Source organism: Mus caroli, chromosome 4 (genome assembly GCF_900094665.2).
Source record: "Mus caroli chromosome 4, CAROLI_EIJ_v1.1, whole genome shotgun sequence".
Taxonomy (NCBI): Eukaryota; Metazoa; Chordata; class Mammalia; order Rodentia; family Muridae; genus Mus; species Mus caroli.
In genome coordinates, this window is record NC_034573.1 from 120630901 (window position 1) to 120650402 (window position 19502).

General features: G+C 48.9%; 1 long non-coding RNA gene across 1 annotated transcript; it reads right to left on the bottom strand.

Moving 5' to 3' along the window:
* Positions 1 to 3900: 3900 nt before the first annotated feature.
* Positions 3901 to 13583, bottom strand: LOC110292120. Its single transcript, XR_002377658.1, has 5 exons — positions 13398 to 13583; positions 7331 to 7458; positions 6878 to 6975; positions 6741 to 6784; positions 3901 to 4384 (listed from the first exon to the last, which is right to left on the bottom strand). It is a non-coding gene; the product is annotated as an uncharacterized LOC110292120 (long non-coding RNA).
* Between the last annotated feature and the right edge of the window lie 5919 nt (positions 13584 to 19502).

The following is a 19502-nucleotide window of genomic DNA, read 5'->3' on the forward strand; positions in this document are numbered from 1 at the left end:
AAAGGCCCTGCAGTCTGGCTCCACGGACCTGTGCAGCCTAGGTCTTTATCACATTTTCCTCATTTACAATAATCCAGCCATGTTTGTTTTGCCCACTTCAGGCCTCTGAGCCTTTGCACTTACAGTTCCCCCCACATGGCGTAGCTGTCTCTCAGCAACCTTCATGTTAAAGGTTAAATCTCCTGTGTTAAATCTGCTAGAATGTCCCTAGCGGGCAGGCCCCTGTGATCCTCAGTGCACTCTGTTTGGTTCTTCTTACAGTTAGTGCTGTGATGGTGGCCCATACATCTCTCTGGAGACCCCAGGGCATGGCTCTATCTGCCTTAGTCACTGACTCTGCAGTTAGTACCAAGAGATGAGCATACCAGGGACTCTGCAGTCTGTGGAGGGCGCTAGAGAGAAGATGTTCTGTGGACTGAAAAACAGAGGGGATGGGTTGGTATGGGGTAGGGAGTTGGTGGTCAGATTTGCCCCTGTGGAAGAACGTGTCACACAGTATCTGACTGCTTTGCCCTCAGCTGCCTGAACTGTCTGGGTAGAGTTAGAAGCTGCACGCTGGTTTCCGGACCAGCCAGGGGCACTCTGGCCAGTTGGTACTCTATAAGGTGTTGTATGTAGTATGGATGCACAGCAACTCCTCACCCACCGTGGAGCACTAGGGGATGCTGTGTTGGGATGAGGGAGAGCATCTTGGAGTGTAATGAAGTCATCACTCTGCTCTTTGGAGTCCTCTGTGGTCTCTCACAAACTCTCGCCTTCCCCTTTCCCTGTCTCTCTCCTCCTTACGATATTTTAAAAATATCTTATTTTTTTGATCCACTACAATACAATATTTTCTGCTGCATCATTTTGTAAAGACCCCTGAGGGAGCAGCAGCAGTGGGGTTAGGTCAGCGTGCACTCTGCAGAGCCACAGACAGATATGTCTCTGCAAATTGGACAGGGCTGAAGCAAGAAATAGCTTAGTTAGATAGGGGATGGAGGGAAGGTGTCTGGGTGGGGCACGCTGGCTGGGATCACTGTCAGAGCAGAATGCTGGCAGCCCAAGGCTGGGCTGGGACCTGGAGTTGGCATCTGCTTGTTGCAAACTCCATTTTCCCTCCTTAACCCCAGCGATGCCACTCTCTGATTGGACCTCCAGAACCTTCTGGTAGCTGTAGGTGAGGTAGCCCAGTGATCTCAGGCAGAATTGCTTCCCACCCTCACTGCTGCTGCTTCAAGGACAAGAGCTTGGTTCTTAGCACCTACATCAGGTGTATTAGAGCCACAACCACCCAGAAATTCAGTTTCAGGGGCTCTGGCAACCTGCTTTGGGCACCTACCCACACACAGCACACATATACACACAATTACAAATAGAATAAAATTAAAAATTAATAAGATGGATGTCTCATACATGTTGGAAATTAATTTATGGAGTCTTAAAAAGTTCAATAATAGCCTCCAACATTATCATCTAGTATTTATAAATAGCCAGTGTCAATAAAGGCATATGTGATATACATATGGAATTACATATGGATGCTTTATTTATGACAGGTCCAAACTAAAACAACCCAAGTGTTTGTTTCATGGATTAGTGGATGAACGAACTATGGTATACTTAGGTAGTGGAATACTAGGCAGGAGACAAAAAGGAACAAACTATTGATAGAAACAATAAAATGAATTAATTCATTTGACTCTTGTCTCCATCTTACTTGCCTAGGAAGTTAATCCTGCACTTTGAACATGCTTGGAAGCATCATGAATCCTTAGCCTGTACTGGTTCTATCTGGTTCTCTGAGCGAGCGAGCGAGTGAGCGAGCTAGTGAGTGAGTGAGTGAATGGACTCTGCACTGAAAGTTGGTATTACTTTCTGAGCTCTGTTTCTTAAAGCCTTCCTATTCAGGAGCCTGGGGAACTTGCTAGCTCTGAGATTCCAACGCCATTCAATCCCTGAGGAAAAGCAGGGTTCACAAAAGCTTTCAAGAAGATCTCTCTATTCCCAGCAGCATGAGCTGAGAGCCGAGACAGGCCACAGAAAATGCCACACACACACCAACCCTGGCCCCACAGTAACATGGCAGGCTGGGTGTCTGACAGAGATGGATTGAGCATCTTGGCTGAGGTCAGGGAGCCAGCGCTTTCTAGTCTGCTCTGCCTCTGAGCGCATGCGTCATGTTCCCCTTCCTGTCTGATGGCTGCAGCATCAACGTGGACCACACTGCCCTCCAGGCTAGAATGCCAAAGTTCAGGGCTTCTCTCTGATTTCAAAGTGTGCCCACCTCTAAAACAGTCCTGCACTGGCTACTCCAATCTGGGGGATGGTTTAGCCTCATCAGGGGCCGAGAAGTCAAAGACCACCCTTGGCCTCCTTCCTTCTGCCTTGTGTTCAGTCAAGATTCTGGGCAGTTAGCAGCCACAATGTAGAGCGTTTATCAAGAACACAGGGATTCTTTCAGGCATGTTCTCTTGCCTGCAGCACCCTGTCTGCTCACTCGTTTGTTCGTTCATTCATTCAGCATTTTTGTAATGCTTTCCGTGTGCTCCCTGCTACATAGGTCCATAGGAGGGAATCACAAGCGAAACTCAGTTCTTGGCCCGGTGTACTCTCCAGGTGAACCAGGAGAGCCGTCAGCCAAAGAGCAGAGGGATAAACTTGCAGCAAGGGCTTCCTTCCAGTCCCCGGCCTGGGGAGGATTCTAAGCAGAGCAGTGATGTGATTTATCACTCTGGGTGGAAGTATCATTGATTTCCTCTTTCTTTCTCCATTCATTGGGCACTCTCTGGACCTCCATGGCCAAGGTCCCGGGCACTTGGATGGTTTATTGAGCACTTTCGTGCCAGACTCTGTTATTACATTTGGTCCCTATTGTGATGCTGTGAGGGAGGCATTATCAACCTCTCCCATCCCACTAACAGTCAGGGAAATGGACCCTTGGGACTCCCATGAGGCTGTAATAGTGATGGGTTTTGCCCACCTTAGTCTTGCCAGTAAAGGGCCCCCCAGCTGGTTCTATTATTATCCTGACAGTGATCACCATGGCAGCAGTGGTAGCTGTAGCTCCTCTTCCTTGAAGAGTCCATCACGTGACTGTCCATGTGCAAAGTACTTATGTCCTGTCCTCTAACATATGCAAATGAGCATCACATCACTAGAGGCAACAGCTCTGTGGGGATAAGGGTCTGGGACAAGGCCGGGTTTGGGACTTGAATTCAGGTCTATCTGGCCCTTGGAATAAAAGGGTGTGCTGGGGTGGCAGAGACAGGCAGATGCCAGACTAAACAAAGTGACAAGTCCTAGAGTCAGTGAGAGACCCTGTCTCAAAAAGTAGAGAGCAACCAAGACATCTGATGTCAGCCTCTGGCTTCCCCATGGACGCGTGAGCCTGGGTGTATGTACTGTACATGTGCACATATCCTCTCACACAGATGCACATAGGAACAGAGTGGACATGGAACAGGTGCACAGAGGGAGCTTTGGTCCATACCAGCATCCCCGGAGTTGGGAGCTGGGTGGCTTCCTGGGTCCCAGCCAGGGAGTTCCAGCTCACAGCTCCAAGCCTGTATGAGACTCAGGTTCCCCAAGTTCCCAGAGGCACCTCTGGAGCCCGGTTCTCCTCATCCCCTGCTTCTCCTTTGCTTTAAGTTACATCACCAAGTGTTTTTCTATTATTTACAAAGAGCCCTGATTTAGATACTCCAACCCCCACTGCTTATTAAGGACTTAAAAAAAAAAACCGCAAAAACAGAAGAACAAAACCAAACAAAACAAAAACCACCTGCTTAAAAAAAAAAAAAAGCAACAATTCTTCCTGTAGTGAGTGTCTCCTGCTCAGAGGCCTCATCACACACACGGAACAAGGCCCGCGCAAATGGATATGGAAATTAAACCCACAATCTGGGCGCACGCTTGTTTGACAGGTGATAATTAACTGCTGACAATATAATTTCAGGCTGGATGCAAATGCGTTTTTCATTAAAAAGTAATCAAAAAGATGCTCCCATCTGGGAGCCTGGCTCTTCTGTTCTGAGATACTCAGGGCTGGTGTGGAGCCATCAGTGCTTCTTGTTTAGATGGAGCACAGAACGTGATACTGGGAGAAGTCCTTAGGGCACCCTGCAGAAGGGGATCCATCAAGCTGTTCCATAGTAAGGCTCCAACATCCTCCAGTGGCCATCTCTGGTCTCAAAGGTGTCTAGGGGAGGTGATAGACCTGCTTGAGTTTGAGTTCTGACTTCTGGTTCTGAACGCACCACTCTCTAATCCCTGGGTCTGTTTCATCACATGCAGCAAAATGGTCAGGGAGTGGAGAGAAGCAGCCATCCATGTGGAGCGGGAAGCAAGGACGTGAACTGGTGAAGCGGCTGCCCTTCCTCAAGCTCTGCCGTCAGCTTGATACCTGAGAAAATAAACGGAGGAAATCTTATGTGGGCTGATGGGGTCAGTCTACAGCCGGCTTGCTGGATGACTGTGAGCCTGTGGTGAGGCAGGAAGCCATGGCAGAGGGAAAACATGGGAGAGCAAGGGTGCTTGCTCGCCTATGGCTGCCAGGAAGCAGAGACAGTGAGACAGTAAGCCTGCCCTCACCTTTTCTCTCCATTTGTGCTCTGTCCAGACCCTCAGGCTACTGGGTGAACTGTCCATAGTCTGGGTGGGTCAACCCCTTCATCCAAGATGGCTGTGCCACAGGTCAGTGGCTGTGCCACAGGCCAGTGCTGTCCCACATGCCAACTGTCTTTGGAAATGCCCTGGCAGACAGACCTACAGTACTCTAGCAATCTGCTAGGTGCCTCTCCATTTGATCAAGTTGGCGATCAAGATCGGTCACTGCACTTACCATTAAAAAGCTTAGAATTCTTGGACCCATGATAAAAGTTGGGGCTTGATCCCCTCCAGCAACAGGAGCTGGTGAGATGACAGTTTGTACACAGTGAGAGCAATCCATTTCCAAGAACCAGGAAGCAATGGGGGCGTGGGCTGGTGTTAGGGGACAGATGGGCTCTCATATATTTGAAGGTTGGATCCCTGACGCTATTTAGGTAGAACTTTTTCCGAGGTGAGGCTTAGCTGGAGAAGTGGGTGGCCAGGGCAGGTCTTCAGGACCATAGCTTCCTGATGCTCAAAGGTGAGACTAACTCACACCTCTGGGACTTGTTCCTGGACAGGACAATTCCAACTACCATGTCTTGTCCGCCATGATGGACTAAGTCTGCTGAGCCCAAACAAACAAAAACAAACAACAAACAGACAAACAAACAACAAACAGACAAACAAACTTGCCGTTCTTCTGCTTGACCCCTGAGAGGAGAGGTGACTTCCTTGGGTGAGAGTACCTATAGGTTTAGCTTTTGTTGTAGCCCAAGTTTGTATTGCAGGTACTGTTTCCAAACCTCCAGGCTAAGCAATTAAGCCATACCTGACAGTAGCATACCTTGGGTAGCCTGAAACATCTGGTGGAAGTCATGCTAGAATTGTTTCCAGAGGGGTGTGGCTTCCTTCAAGTACTGAATTCTCTCCGATGAAGACAACTGAGAAAAACACTTCACCATGACTTCTAGTTGTTGTCTTCCTTTTCCTTTCCATTGCTATGATAAAATACTCGGACTGCAGGGAAGCCACAGGGTGGGGGTGGGGTGGGGCAGAGGGGTAAGGTTGGGAGGACTGGGAATGGTTGGGCAGGACCTTGCTTCAAGAAATTTGTTTTCTTTTTCATTCAGTCCCAACCTCAGGCAGTGGGATGGTGCCAGCCATAGTTAGGGTGTGTCTTTACTTCATTTCATCCAGTTAGGAAGATCCCTCACAGCCACACCCACAGGCCAACCTAACCTAGACAATCCCTCGTTGAGACTCCTTTTTCAGATCATGCCAAGTTGACCATGGAAGCCAGTCCCACAAAACCCCAAAGAATTTCAAGCTATAAATACAACTCTGACAGAAATCCCAATGCTAAGTCAACAAAAGCTTGAAAGATGAAGATGAAAACCCTAGGTTTAGAACATACTATAAAAAAGAATGGCTGGCTTAGGAAAACAGAAAGCCTAGCTCTGAAGTTTGGAGTCACTGCAATTGGAAATTCTTCCAAGGGAGGCCTGGCTGGAGGCTTAGGTAGGGCTGGGGAAGAATCAGCCACTGAAATAAGGGCAGAAGGAAATGACCTTGCCTGCACCACAGAGGGGAACAGAGAAGAGCAATGTGAGGACTTTCAGAGACCCGAAAATCTGCAAAGCCTTTATGGATACCAAGATACTCCTCGGAGTCGACACACGCCTCCAGGGCGTGGCTTTAAGAAGCCGCTGTTACAAGCGAGTGCAGGAACTGCCTGCCTCTGTGTAGCAAGGGAGACACCAGATCCATTCTTACTAGAAGAAGCCAGGTAGGGTGAAATCAACAGCTCTTCAGGACTTTCCCAGAGAACTGAAGCCCTTGGTGGAAGCCATCACAGTCAAGCCGGGCAAGATGGCTGGAACTGAAGAGCCCTGGTGGAGGCGAGTCTGTGCAGCCAGCCAGAGCCTCACACTAGTAGGAAAAATGTAAACACTTCAGAGAAGTTTCTGGGAGGGGAGTTGGGCCATGTGAGAGTAAGAAAACACACCATGTATCAAAACTGTAGGAGAACCCTAACCGTGAAAAGAGATATTAGAATATTCTCTTTAGGCAAAAGAAAAAGGATGCACTTGAATGCTCGAGTCTGCGAAAAGAAAGAACACTGGAGGCAAAGCAAAAGACAATCAGAGGAAAAATGTTGTTCTTCTTACCCTCAATGGCATTAGTTTCTCTTCCTGTTGCTGTGATAAAATCCCTGAAAGAACAGCCAGAGGGAGAAAGAGGCTTGGCTCAGCTCACAGTTTAGAGGGCACAGCTCACCATGGAGGGAAAGGTTGAATTGTCCTACCTGTGGAGGTGGGAGCTGGTGGCGTGACTTCTTCACGTACTGGCAGATCAGGAAGCAGAGCTCAGACCAGAAGTGGGCACCGGGTTACCCTTCAGCACCTGTCCCCAGAGACCAACTTCTGTAGACTAGGTCACATTTTCTAAAGTTCCCTCAACCACCCCCCAAAAAAACCCCCAGCAGCATCATCTGGGACCAAGTACCCAACATGGTAGCTCATGGAGGGACACTGCGCACTCAAACAATAACCGTGACCCAGAGCCATTTTTACCTCTTCAGAGTAATAATAGTGACTCTATATTGAGGGACTGACCAGTGAAGTGATTGACAGCTCTGACTGCCAGGGAGCACGGTTATAATGCCCCAGCACTACATACTGAAAGGGAGGAACAATGTTGTCAGAGATGGACCCAGACTGGAGCAGTCTATACTATAAACTCCAGGGAAGCTACTTACATTTCTATAAATAAGCTTGGTGTGTGGCCGATGCCCACAGTTTCAGAATCTTGGGATGGGAAAGCAGGAGAATCAAGACGTTCTCTGCTACACAGCACGGTTGAGACTGTCCTGGGAACCACAAGGCCCTGTCTCAGAAAAACAAAACAAAGCAAAATCCGATAACCCTGCAGACCACACAGTTAAAGCCACATGAGTCAGAAAACAGAAGTATGGTAGTGATTGAAGAACAGATACAAACATGGTCATGTAAAGTGGCTTGCATCAACAGTTACTTTCAGTGTTGCTTGCTCTAAATTTATCAATTAAAAGATAGACATCTGGGGGCTGGAGAGACGTCTCATGGGTTAAGAGCGCTGGTTGCTCTTACAGAGGATCTGGATTTGATTCCAAGCACTCGCACAGAGGCTCAGGACCATTTGCAACTCCAGTTCCAGGAGATCTGATGACTTCTGGTCTCCGTGAACACCACGCACACATGAGGTGTACTGACATATGCGTAAGTGAACACTCCCACGCCCCAAATAAAAGTAATAAACAGGGGTGAGTAAGTGCACGGAGAAATGTAGCCACTAGGCGGGGTTGTGAGCGGGCTTGGTGCTAATGCTCTGCTTACTGAACGCTGTTCATGGTTTGTGCATTTTGTACCCAGTGAACATTATGATCCGTGCATTTTCTCTATGAACTATCAAATCGTTCACACTAAAAATGGCAAGCAGGGTTGGAGAGGTTAAGAATGACTGTTTGCTTCTCCAGAGACCTAGGTTTGGTTCCCAACGCATATGTGGCGTGGCTCACAACTGTCTGGGGGAGAGGAAGCTCTCTTGTAGCTTCTGAAGGCACTCATGCACATATACAGATACACACAAAAGTAAAATAGGTTTGTAGAAAAGATAATCAGAGAAAGACCTGGTTTCCTAGGAAGGAACAATTAGACAGACAACAGACTTTTATCAACAGCAACAGAGGCCAGAAGACAATGGAACAGAGCAGCCACGGGACCAACGACAGAAGAATTCACAGTCAGCTAAACTTTCTTTTTTTTTTTTTTTTTGGTTTTTCGAGACAGGGTTTCTCTGTGTAGCCCTGGCTGTCCTGGCACTCACTTTGTAGACCAGGCTGGCCTCGAACTCAGAAATCCGCCTGCCTCTGCCTCCCGAGTGCTGGGACTAAAGGCGTGCGCCACCACGCCCGGCTTCAGCTAAACTTTCAATCAAAGTTGAGGCGGAAAAGAAAATAGTTTCAGACAAACTTTATCCCTCACAGGCCCTGGCTCAGAGACCAGACAAGCATATGACATACTTCAGGGAAGGTGTGGCTAGGAGCAGGAGGGGTTGGCTCAAGGTATCCTGTTGGGAAGAGAAACCACTGGCTGGTGTTGATCACACAGCACAGTAACAGCCATAGCTGCTAAGATCTGTGTGCATGAAGTTCAGGTGATGGGAGACAAGAAGACCACAGAAAAAGCAGCAGAGAAGTTGCAGTAGAGGTAACAGTGGGTCAGAAGGGGGAAGCCTGTCACTGACAGTCACCTCTGTGTGTGTGTGTGTGTGTGAGAGAGAGAGAGAGAGAGAGAGAGAGAGAGAGAATGATGTCACCGCTCTGAGACTCAGTTCCCTTCTCTGTATCTCGGGAGGATGATGGCCCTTGGGGTGCTGTGAAGGCACAGTGGTCCCAGTGCAAGACAATGCAGACAGAGCTGAGCTCTCTGTACCCGTTCCCCGAGTCTTCTGTAGAAAACAGCTTCGATAGGCGCTGCTCTGAATGGGTCTCTCTTCTCTCCCGTGATGAAGGAGCTTTCTTCAGCCAAGCCTCGTTGTGTCAGAGAATGAGAGATTATCACGCAGTCTCAGAGAGTCACCAGGGAACTTTCCCAGGAACAGAGACAAGAAGTGTCTCTGATAAGTCCCGCTTTATCTTGGCTCTTCACTGGGTGATAATGCCATGGCCGGTCATGTTCTGAATGCTTGAGTCCCAGGGCATTCAAGGGCCCTGTTGTTTTACCCGTGCTTGCTCCCGCCCCATCTCTACCTTTGCAGGCAGACGTTCCCAGGCTACAAACACCAGGTGGTGCAGGTTTGAAAAGTGAGTTGCCAAGGACACCTAAAAAAACCTGTGGCTTTTTTTGTTTGTTTGTTTTTAAAGTCCCAGAAGCCTCCAGTCCCCACAAGGACTGGCTTTTCAGAAACCCTTCCCAGGGAAAGAGCTGGGGATGTGACAAGAGAGTGAGCAGAGGGCAAGGTGGATCCTGGCACGGAGGTATTGCAGCTCCATTACGCAGAGCTGAGACAAGCCAGGACTCTCTCCATCTGACTCATTGTAGAGAGACACAGGACAGGGCTTAGAAGACAAAGTCCCTATGGGAATATGTGGCCATGCTCACTGGTGTGTGTGTGGGATACCGAGGGACAACCACCAGGTCTCTTTCTACCCAAATTATAGTAAAAAAGGAGCCGTGCTTTGTGGAAAGTCAGCTGCCATGCAAAGCTGTCCTCGGAGTCTCTACCTCAGCAACCTAACCACCTCTGGAGCCTAGGGATGAAGTCCACTTTCCTCAGAGGGACATGGAGGCCCTGTGTGACCAGCCTGTGCTCCTTTGTCTGCCTCATCTTTTACTGACGCCCCTCCCCACCCCCATTAGACCCATTGACTGGTTCTGGCCCTCTGAACATACTGCTTAGCTTTTCATTTTACACAGTTGAATGCTGTTCCAGGCTGAACTATACCCCAAGCCCAGGTGAGCTTCTTATCCCAGCTTTTATGATCTTTCCTCCCCATCTCTTTTGACCTCTTGCACTTGATATTTTACCCTACCACCTCCAAAATTGTCCCCACCCCACCATCTGAGCACCCCATACACCCTATAGGTCCTGTCCTCAACGGTGGGGTGCTTGAGTATCAGATACACACTAGCCATAAGTAGTTTGGTCAACCCTGCCCCTTCTCTTTGTGAGGGCCATAGGGCATGGCGCCCCTGATGTCTGTCCTAGCCTCTCTTTCCGCAGTCTGAGCCTGGCATAGAGCGGAAGCTGAGCTTATCACAGTCGCTTCAAGGCTACCAAGGCACTCCCTGAAATGCCCTGAGCCTCCTTTTGACTTTAGGTGACTTTTGTCAACTCTGTTCACACTGGAACCAGTTCCATCTAGCCTCATCTGGACAATTGAGTGCCCCTGTAATGAGGGGCGCAGTGTTGATCAGACAGGTGAGGGCGGTCTGGTGGCATCAAGATCAGAAGAGGAGTTTACTAGGTTCAGGGTCTGGGTGTGTAGGACACTGGTCTTGGGCGGTGAGGATGGTTTAGGATGAGCAGAGGGAACTGGGAAGGGACTGCCATGCGAGAACAGCAACAGCGGGTGTTGTGGATTGTGTCTGTTTTCTCTGCCCCCTCTTTGTAAAGAGCTGCAGGTGAGGTCAGGTGAAATCTTATTAGTCAGATAAGGCTAGAGCCTGTGATTGGGCAGTGGAAAAAGAAGGAGGAGCTGAAAGTTTTAGAGAGGGGACAGAGAAAGAGAGAGAGACACACACAAAGGAGACAGAGTGGGGGGGGCAGAGAGAGAGAGAGAGAGACAGAGACAGACAAGGTGAAGATGGGAAAGACAAGATGGAACCTGTAGGAGAGGATGATGAGCCGGAGCCACGTGGTCCCAATAGTAACTGGGGATTTCACAGATATACAACTGAGTAATGTGGAGCACAACTGTCCAATCTAGGTGTGCACTTGTATCTATATCAATCGAGTTTTGAGTTTGTTGTGTGGGTGTTTTGGGGGTTGAGGATTTACTGTTATAAGTCTAGCTGGCAAAGTACATGTCTCTGGAGTTTTCATTTTATGGGGTTAGGGGTTTAGAGCCAGTGGTAGCCAGTCTCAGCAGGCTAGCTGCAGGGGACAGATAGCTTCAGAGTGTGGAGTGGTTTGGTGGCAGGCTAACTACGGGAACCTGGACAGACAGCTGCTTGTGGCCCCCCATGGGGGGGGGGTACGTGACCTCCATTGCCAGCACATAGCCGGACATAGTGTGGATTTTTAAAATTAATTCCACACTACACTGTGGGGTATCATCAAACAAGCCTTTGTAAAAGACCCTGGATCCCCTCCCCCTTTCAGGCAGGACTCAGACAAATATAACCCATTGTACTATGAGGGGCAGTCCTTTATGCTGACCTCTGGTCAATGTGGTTGCATCAGGTTCAGTGTGGAGACCTGGACTCAGCTCACAGACCATCATTTTGAGCAATGCCCGGGCCTCACTCAACTCCTGTACCTGCGTGCTCCATGCGTGCTCCACATGTGTGCTCCTTCTGCTTCTTGGGACCCCAGAAATAAGCACAGGCTGGAGGTGTAGAGACAGGAGGCCTCTTATGCAAAGAGAGCAAGCGACAGCTGGAAGAGTGTTTGAGGACAGGGCACTATGAGGCCACAGCAAGAATGAACATGTAGGCTTAACACGTGTAGCTGATGAGTCTATGTGTGTTCATCTCTCTCTGCTCTCGACTGCGGGTGTGATGCATAGACATTTGAAATTCCTGCCTTGACTTCCTTCCCCACCACCACAGACTGTAAGCTGGAATTATCAGCTGAAATAACCCTGTCTCCTGCCCCGCCCCTGTGAGCGAGCTGCTTTTTGTCAGAGTAGTTTATTGCAGTCACAGACATGTTTTCATCCTCTTCCAGGGAAGAGGCCATCCCAGGGGAGAGCAGGGGAAAGAGAAATGAAGAATCAGGGCTTCGAGTCCAAATCCCAGGGGTAGCAATCCTTTGCGGTTGCTGCTCCGTTGGGTCTGCCCTCTGTTATGTTTTATAAAAATATAAGGAGGGAAGGAAGGAATATGTTTGGATGTGTGGTTAGGTGTGGGGGAAAGGGGTGCCTCTGAGGACCCATGCTGAGGCATCCCTTGCCCGTGACGGACCAGTCACAGGATGGTATAGTATAGAATAGAGTTTATTCAGGGCATGGGGAGGGGAGTTGAGTGAAAGGCAGAGAGAGAGAGAGAGAGAGAGAGAGAGAGAGAGAGAGAGAGAGAGGAGGAAGAAGAAGAAGAAGAAGATGAAGATGAAGAAGAAGAAGAAGAAGAAGAAGAAGAAGAAGAAGAAGAAGAGGAGGAGAGGAGGCAGTCCATGAGAACGTGGAAAGAGAAGGGGAGGAGGGGGATGGGAAGGGAGAGAGCAGGAGCAAGAGGAGAGAGCAAGAGAGCAAGAGAGAGAGAGGAGGGGGCAAGCAGCCCCTTTTATAGTGAGTCAGGCACACCTGGCTATTGCCAGGTAACTGTGGGACAGAGCCTAGACAAAATGCTAGCACCCTCCACTCTGGTGGGGTCACTTGGCTCTCTTATCTGATGAAACCAACCTTCACTACTTGCTCCCTCTGTCTGTGCCCAGTGTGACTTCTTTTCTTTTGGGGGTGTCTAGCTTTTGATTCACAGCCGTGGCAGGAGCTTGAAATACTCTTAAATAGTCTGCTTACCAGAGAGACCACGATACCACAGTCAGCCCTGATCAAGTACCCACTACTGTGTGCTGACCACCTGTCTGGACACCATGCCAGAGGCCGAGGACACGGTGAAGAGTCAGATACAGTCCTGGCCTTGGTGTGGAGTGGGAAGGAAAAGCAGACGTTGAGAGAAAACTCCTTCGTGAGCCCCAGTGGGAAATGTGCCCTTACTATAGGGCACAGGCAGGGAACAAGGTTTCCCCAAAACACTGGGGTTTGGGGACCCACCATCATCTTGAGTCCCCCATGGCAGTGGACTCCAGAGACCCCAGTTACAGCCCTGTGCTTCTCTGTGTCTGGACAGATCCTTGTTGAGACCTGGGGAGTGGGCAGCCTCAGCAGCAGCTCCCATCCAGTCCCAGACCACACTGCACACCTTCCCTTGCTAGAGGTAATTATACCTCCCGGAGGTTAATTGGTAAGGAAACAGCAAGGCAGTTATTTTAACAGGTGATTGTTAAGATCATGCTGGGGGCTTGCTGCATGATGGGTAATTGCCCGGGACAGAACAACAGTGGAGTCAATTCCACTTAGCTGGTGCCACCCATCCTGGGGAGCAACCTGCCTGCGCTCATACCTGTTCAATCAGATCTGCTTAGATTCCAGCAGGCATCTCTTATCTGAGAAAAGTGGGACCAGTTTGCTGAGACCCCTGCTCAACAGACCACAAGGACTCTGGCAGCATCCTTTCCTGGGTTCCTCCACTATTCTCAGACCCCCAGGGGCCAGACAGCCTGTGTGCCTGTTGTGTTTGCTCATTCAGCGAGTGACCCTTTGACCTTCACCTTGATCCACCTATCCACACTTCCATCCCCTTAGCTTTTCAACTAGTGTGAAAATCTAAAGCTATCTCTCTTAGATGGAGATTGTGGAGATAATCTTTCTATATATAGCCCAGCCTAGCCTTGAACTTGCGATCCTCTTGTTTCAGCCCCTCAAGTATTGAGATGACAGGTTTGTTATTTCTTGTAGTCATTCATGTGTGTTTGCCCTTTCCCTCCATCATTAATGGACATGTTTTCCTCTTCCATTTGGTGGTACTTTACCCATTTTCTCATCCAATGTGAGGACTGGGGATACAGCTCAGCGGTAGAGTGCTTGCCTAGCACAGAAGGTCCTGTGTTCAATCCCCATTATCCGAATCTATACATATATACACATATAATCTATTCATATCATCTATACATATGAATATATACATATATACACATACATGTACATACCCATATATCCAGCCATTCATTCACTTTTTAATTCATTCATCCATTCATTCCTTCTTTAATTGACTCATTTGTTTACTTATTATTAAAGGACAAAATTCCAACCATTTAGCTTGAGGGTTGTAATAGGCTTTATTTTGTAATTCTAGAGTGGAGTGGAACACGGCTCTACAAAGCAATGAGTGTTCCCACGGGTTGGTTTTATAGACAGAAGGGCTGAGAAGAAGCAGACATAAAAACAAAATACTAAAAAACTCCCAGAGGACTAGAGAGGAAATACTAATAGCCAATACAAACAGAATCAAAAACCTAAAGACAGGCTTATTGAAAGACAGCTATCAAGCGGGTTTGCCCAGCTCTCAGGTGAAGGTCAGTGGAGTCGAGCATCCAGGCTCAAACAAGGGGGCTTTATAGAGCTTAGGTGAAGGGTGATGATGTGCCAGCTAGGAGCTGGGACTGTGCTGAGTGAGATAAGCTGGTCTCATAAGTGCAGTTTAAATGGTGGTTACCATGGACCTGGGGTGGCATCAAGAACAGAGAGATGTTGGTCCAAGGGTACAGAATTTAATCACACAGGAAGAATGAGTTTGGGGATTCACTGTGTAGTATGACATTCATAGTGAAAGATGTCAGTGGTGACATTATATTAGAGGCTTTCCTCAGAACTGTGGCCAAATACCTTACAGGAAGCCACCTAAGGAAGAGCTTTCTTTAGCTTGAGATCCATGGCTACTTCCATTTATGGTGGTGTTCTAATATGCTTTTCTGTTACTGTGAGATAAACGTTCCAACCAAAGTCAACTTAGGGGAAGAAAGTGTTTACCCAGATGACACTGAGAGGAGACAAGACGATCAGGCGCTCTCAGGGTCATCCTTAGCTACATCAAGTTCCAAAACAGCCTGGGCTACATGAGACCCTGCCTAAAAAAAAAAATAGTCATAGTCTATCACTGAGGAATGCCAGGGTAAGGACCCCAAATAGGAGTTTGAAGTGGAAACTTAAGGAAGTTTTGGAAAGTCAGTTGGATAGTGTTTTGCTGGGGCTAACATGTGAAGGAATGTTTTGTTAAAGTGGACACAGGTGTGAAAGGCTAAGGCTGACTCGTGAAGAAACGTTTGCCTGAAGCAGACACAGGAGAGAGGACGTTTTGCTAAAGCAAGCAGTGAAAGGACACGTGATGAAGGATTCTTGGCTAACGCATGTATTAGACCACCTTACATTGCATAGTTGAGCTGCATTTGTCAGGACTCCAAAGAGAGAAATACACCAAAAAACTTTTGGTGGTGTGCTGCAGCTTCTGGCTGCTTCTGAGGACTCAGGCTGATTGGATGCACGTGCTGAGGCAAGACATGTGTCAAGGCAAGGCATGTGGAGGACATGTGATGTTTTGAGGGTATAAATAGGACTCCACAGAGTGACAGAGACAGGGTTTGGCTTGCTGGTACAGCTAGCTGTACAACACTTGTGGATCTCATGCCTTTGCTGATCTTTGCTTCCCTGAGAGAGACACAACTGAGAGCTTCTCCCGGTGTTCCTATTGGTCCCTCCAGCTGACTCGAGCTGAGGTTGAGGCCTGACTGTCTCTGCTAGGTCATGTCACCACTGTTGCTAATCTGACTCTACTGAACTGCATGGCTGTCACTGCTAACCTGTGAACTGAACTGCCAGTTTCCAGATAACATGGACAGGAGTTGCTCCAAAGGACCTTTCTAAACGTGCCCACTTCCCTTGTATCCTTTCTTTTCCACTACCTTTGTTGGGTGGTGGGTTACAAGGGAGGTTAACGTGTTTAAGAACCATCATTAAAAATAGGATTTGAAAAAATTAAAATTATAGGAGCTTGAAGCAAAAACCACAGAGGAATGTTGCTTATTGGCCCTGTCTCCAGGTTATGTTCAGCTGGCTCTCTGATATGGCCCAGGACCACCTTCCTAGAGATGGTGCTGCCAACAGTGGGCACATCAACCATCAGTCAAGACAATCTCTCACTGATATGCCTCTCTCAGATGCCACTGGGTATCCAGGGCAGGAGGAGCCTTTTCCTTCACCTTCAGATCACCAGATGTCCTCTTCCTGGTCACTTGAGGGACCATCAAGTACCCTGGGAGACAGGGCAGAGGCACTGAGGTATACCAGAGTCTCCATTTACATGTGGGGATGAGGTTTTGATTGAGCTTCTGAGCCCAGATTTGTGTAAGACTAGGGTTGGGTAGTCTAGCAGCAGGATGGCCAACCTAAGCTGCCTCCCTCTGCCTCAGGGTCACAAGATCTCTGGTTGGGGAGGTTGGTCAAGAAGATGAAGGTGACTGGGTGTGACATTCACCCAATAGGTGCCCAGTGAACCAGGAATCATAATAAGGGGACAGAGCATAGTGCCAGCCTTGTGGTGGCAGCCAGTGTCATGGGCAGTTGAGGCCAGGCAGGGTGGGAGACCCCAACATATCAGACTCTGAAATCTTACCAGGTGGTAGATGAGACACCTGCAGAAGGACACAGATTCAAAGAAATCTGGAAGGGAACTCCCTGGTGTGCACGATGACGTCAACGCTCCCTTCTAATTCATTAAAACCACAGATATGGTCGGTCAGCGCGCACTGAGCCAATTAATTGTCGTGGCTCCATTTAATGATCTCAGCTATGCAGGAGAGGAAGCACTGTTATCATCTTCAATAGAACGTAGAGCATTGGAGGGGAAGGCACCTGCCCCAGGCCCCTCAGATGGCAAATAACTCAAGACCAATGCCTCTGCCTGTGTGCTCAGAATCTACCCAGGAACGCAGTGAAGTCATGAGAATCAGGCTTCATTGCCACCCACCGGGCCCCTCTGTGTTGTCCGACTTTAGGTAGGGGCAGGTGTTAAAGAGCCATTGCTCAGAAGGGGGGGGGGTAGTGCATATGGGCTACGGCTCTCAGAAGCTGAATTGGGAGAGACAGGGAGCACAGCTGCCTGACAATCATCAAAAGATGTCTTTGGCACTGTCTTTTTCAGTTGGGTCAGGAGTCGCTAACCACTGGTCCACCCAGGTGTGCTATTGCGCACCTTGTCTCTCACGAGAGGCAGTGAGAGTCTCTAAAGCTGAGCGTCTCCCTCAGTCAACCAACAAACTTCCATGAGCACCTGTTGGGTGCTAAGTATGGGGGCTGTGAGAAGCTAACCTCACAGAGCTGACTTCCGGCAGTGAGGAAGGACAGGACTGTCGGTCCTGCCCACTGTGGCTGCCATTTCAGTCATCGCGGGGATGTTTCTGGCTCATGTTCCAGTCTCCCGCTGCTCCCGTTCCAGGAGCGCCGTCTCTCGCCGTCATAGGCTGCTATTAGTTGCTTTAATTTGTTTTTAATTTCCCCGGAATCATTAGAAAGAGAAAAGTCCAGACAAATGGTGCCCAGACAGTGGATCCAAGCAGGAAACGTCTTGTTCATTCCCATAAGAAATAACCAGGTTAATGCAAATTAATTCAAGGCCAGCCATAACTGAGGAAGAAAATGGAGCCTGTTAACTTCATTTTCTTCCTGTGGTATTGATCTATTCATCACCATAGCTCACGGGGAACAAACATGCTCTTCAGGAGTTTCCCAACTGAAAATAAATGCCTCATTAAGTTAAACATGGGCACCTGAGAGTAGCCTTGGTGTCAGGCCACTAATGAACGCCATTACAGTGAAGGCTCCAGAGTCCTCAGAGGGACCTTCCTGTCTCCAGGAGCTCAGTAATTGTGCTTTGTGAAATGGAGGGAGAAAGAAAAGGGAGGGCACTGCCCCCGTGGCTTTGGCTGTGAGGGCCTTGATTAAGTCAGCCAACTTTGGCCTGAAAGAGGCATGAGAGGGAGAATAGATCCTGACTCGTGTGTGTGTGTGTGTGTGTGTGTGTGTGTGTGTGTGTGTGTGTGTGTGTTTGTGTGTATGTGTGAGTGTGTGAGTGAGTGATGGGAAGGGAGGTGGGGGGTGGGAGCTGCTACTTCCACAAGGAGGAAACTGGCTTTCACCTCTAGAACAATGGGAGAACAAGAGGGGGGCTTGGGGATCCAGTCCCACATGCCACAGCCTCTTCCGAGCCAAAGCCAGACATTGACTCTGGTGCACTCTGAGAGGCCTCAGGGAAACCAGGTTGGTGTGTGGAGAACTGATCAGTCAAGAACTTGCTCTTGCTTGCTTTGCAAGCAAGAAGATCTGAATTTGGTCCCCAAAACACACATGGAAAGCCAGGTGTAGTGGTGAGTGCTTTGTCATCACTGGGGGAGTGGATACTGGTGGATTCCTGGGACTTGCTGGCTAGCCCCATCAGTGAAGAACTCTGTCTTAACACCTGAGGTTATACACGCACACACACACACACACACACACACAGAGAGAGAATGCAGTTAAATGTTTTTGTCTTGTACTGACTCACCTGGGTAAGTAAAGTGATTGAGATTTAAACCCAGGTCAGTAGAACTCTGGGTGGGGATTCATCCTGTCACCCCTCTCTGTGACAGTCCCCCAAAACTTACTAAGCCCCCAGACCTTGGTACACCTGATGCCATCACACCATCATTGCGGCTTACTTCCAGGGCCCATGTCCCAAGAGTCTAGAGAGCCACAGGCCCCCAGCTGACTACTAAGAGAGAAAACAGAGAAGAAGTTATATGTATTTAGGACACCCTGGCTCAGGGACATATTTTGGGCGAAGACACTCTCTGATTCTCAGGCCTTATCAGCAAGATGGGAAGGGTCCTTCCTACCCAAGCACTCACTCTAGAGATGGAAGGATCTGAGAAAGTGTGGTGCTCAGCCCCGGTCCTGGACAGGTCCCTAGGAGGGTGACCTGTCCCCTCACAGGTGACATATGGAGGTGCAGAACTGACTCAAACCCTGAGCCTGCCATGACCAAGGTACCAAACGGAACGCAGAGCAGGCTGTGACCTCTGAGTGTTCACAGCTGGGTGGAGAGCAAGAAGTGAGTGGGCTCCAGACACAGTCCACAGGTCCAGGGTTGGATAAGTAGGCAAAGGTTCCGGACACAAAGACAAACAAACCCCTGACAGTGGCCTAGGAGAGAATTTGGCAAGCGACTTGGAGAGGCGCTCTCCTACTTTACTCCCTGTTGTGCTGGGATAAAAGCAAGCAAGTTGTGGTGGAAGAGTTTATTTCAGCTTATACTCTCAGCCCACCACAGGGAGACACTAGGGCAGGAACTTAAACAGAAGTCTGAAGGAGACCATGGAGGAGTGTTAGTTAGTGGCTCACTCTCTGAATCAGGGTCAGTTACCATTCTCCCATAGTCCAAGTTCTCCTGCCTAGGGGATGGTGCTGCCCACAGTGAACCGGGCTAGGGGATGGTGCTGCCCACAGTGAACCAGACTAGGGGATGGTGCTGCCCACAGTGAACCAGATTAGGGGATGGTGCTGCCCACAGTGAACCAGATTAGGGGATGGTGCTGCCCACAGTGAATCAGACTAGGGGATGGTGCTGCCCACAGTGAAC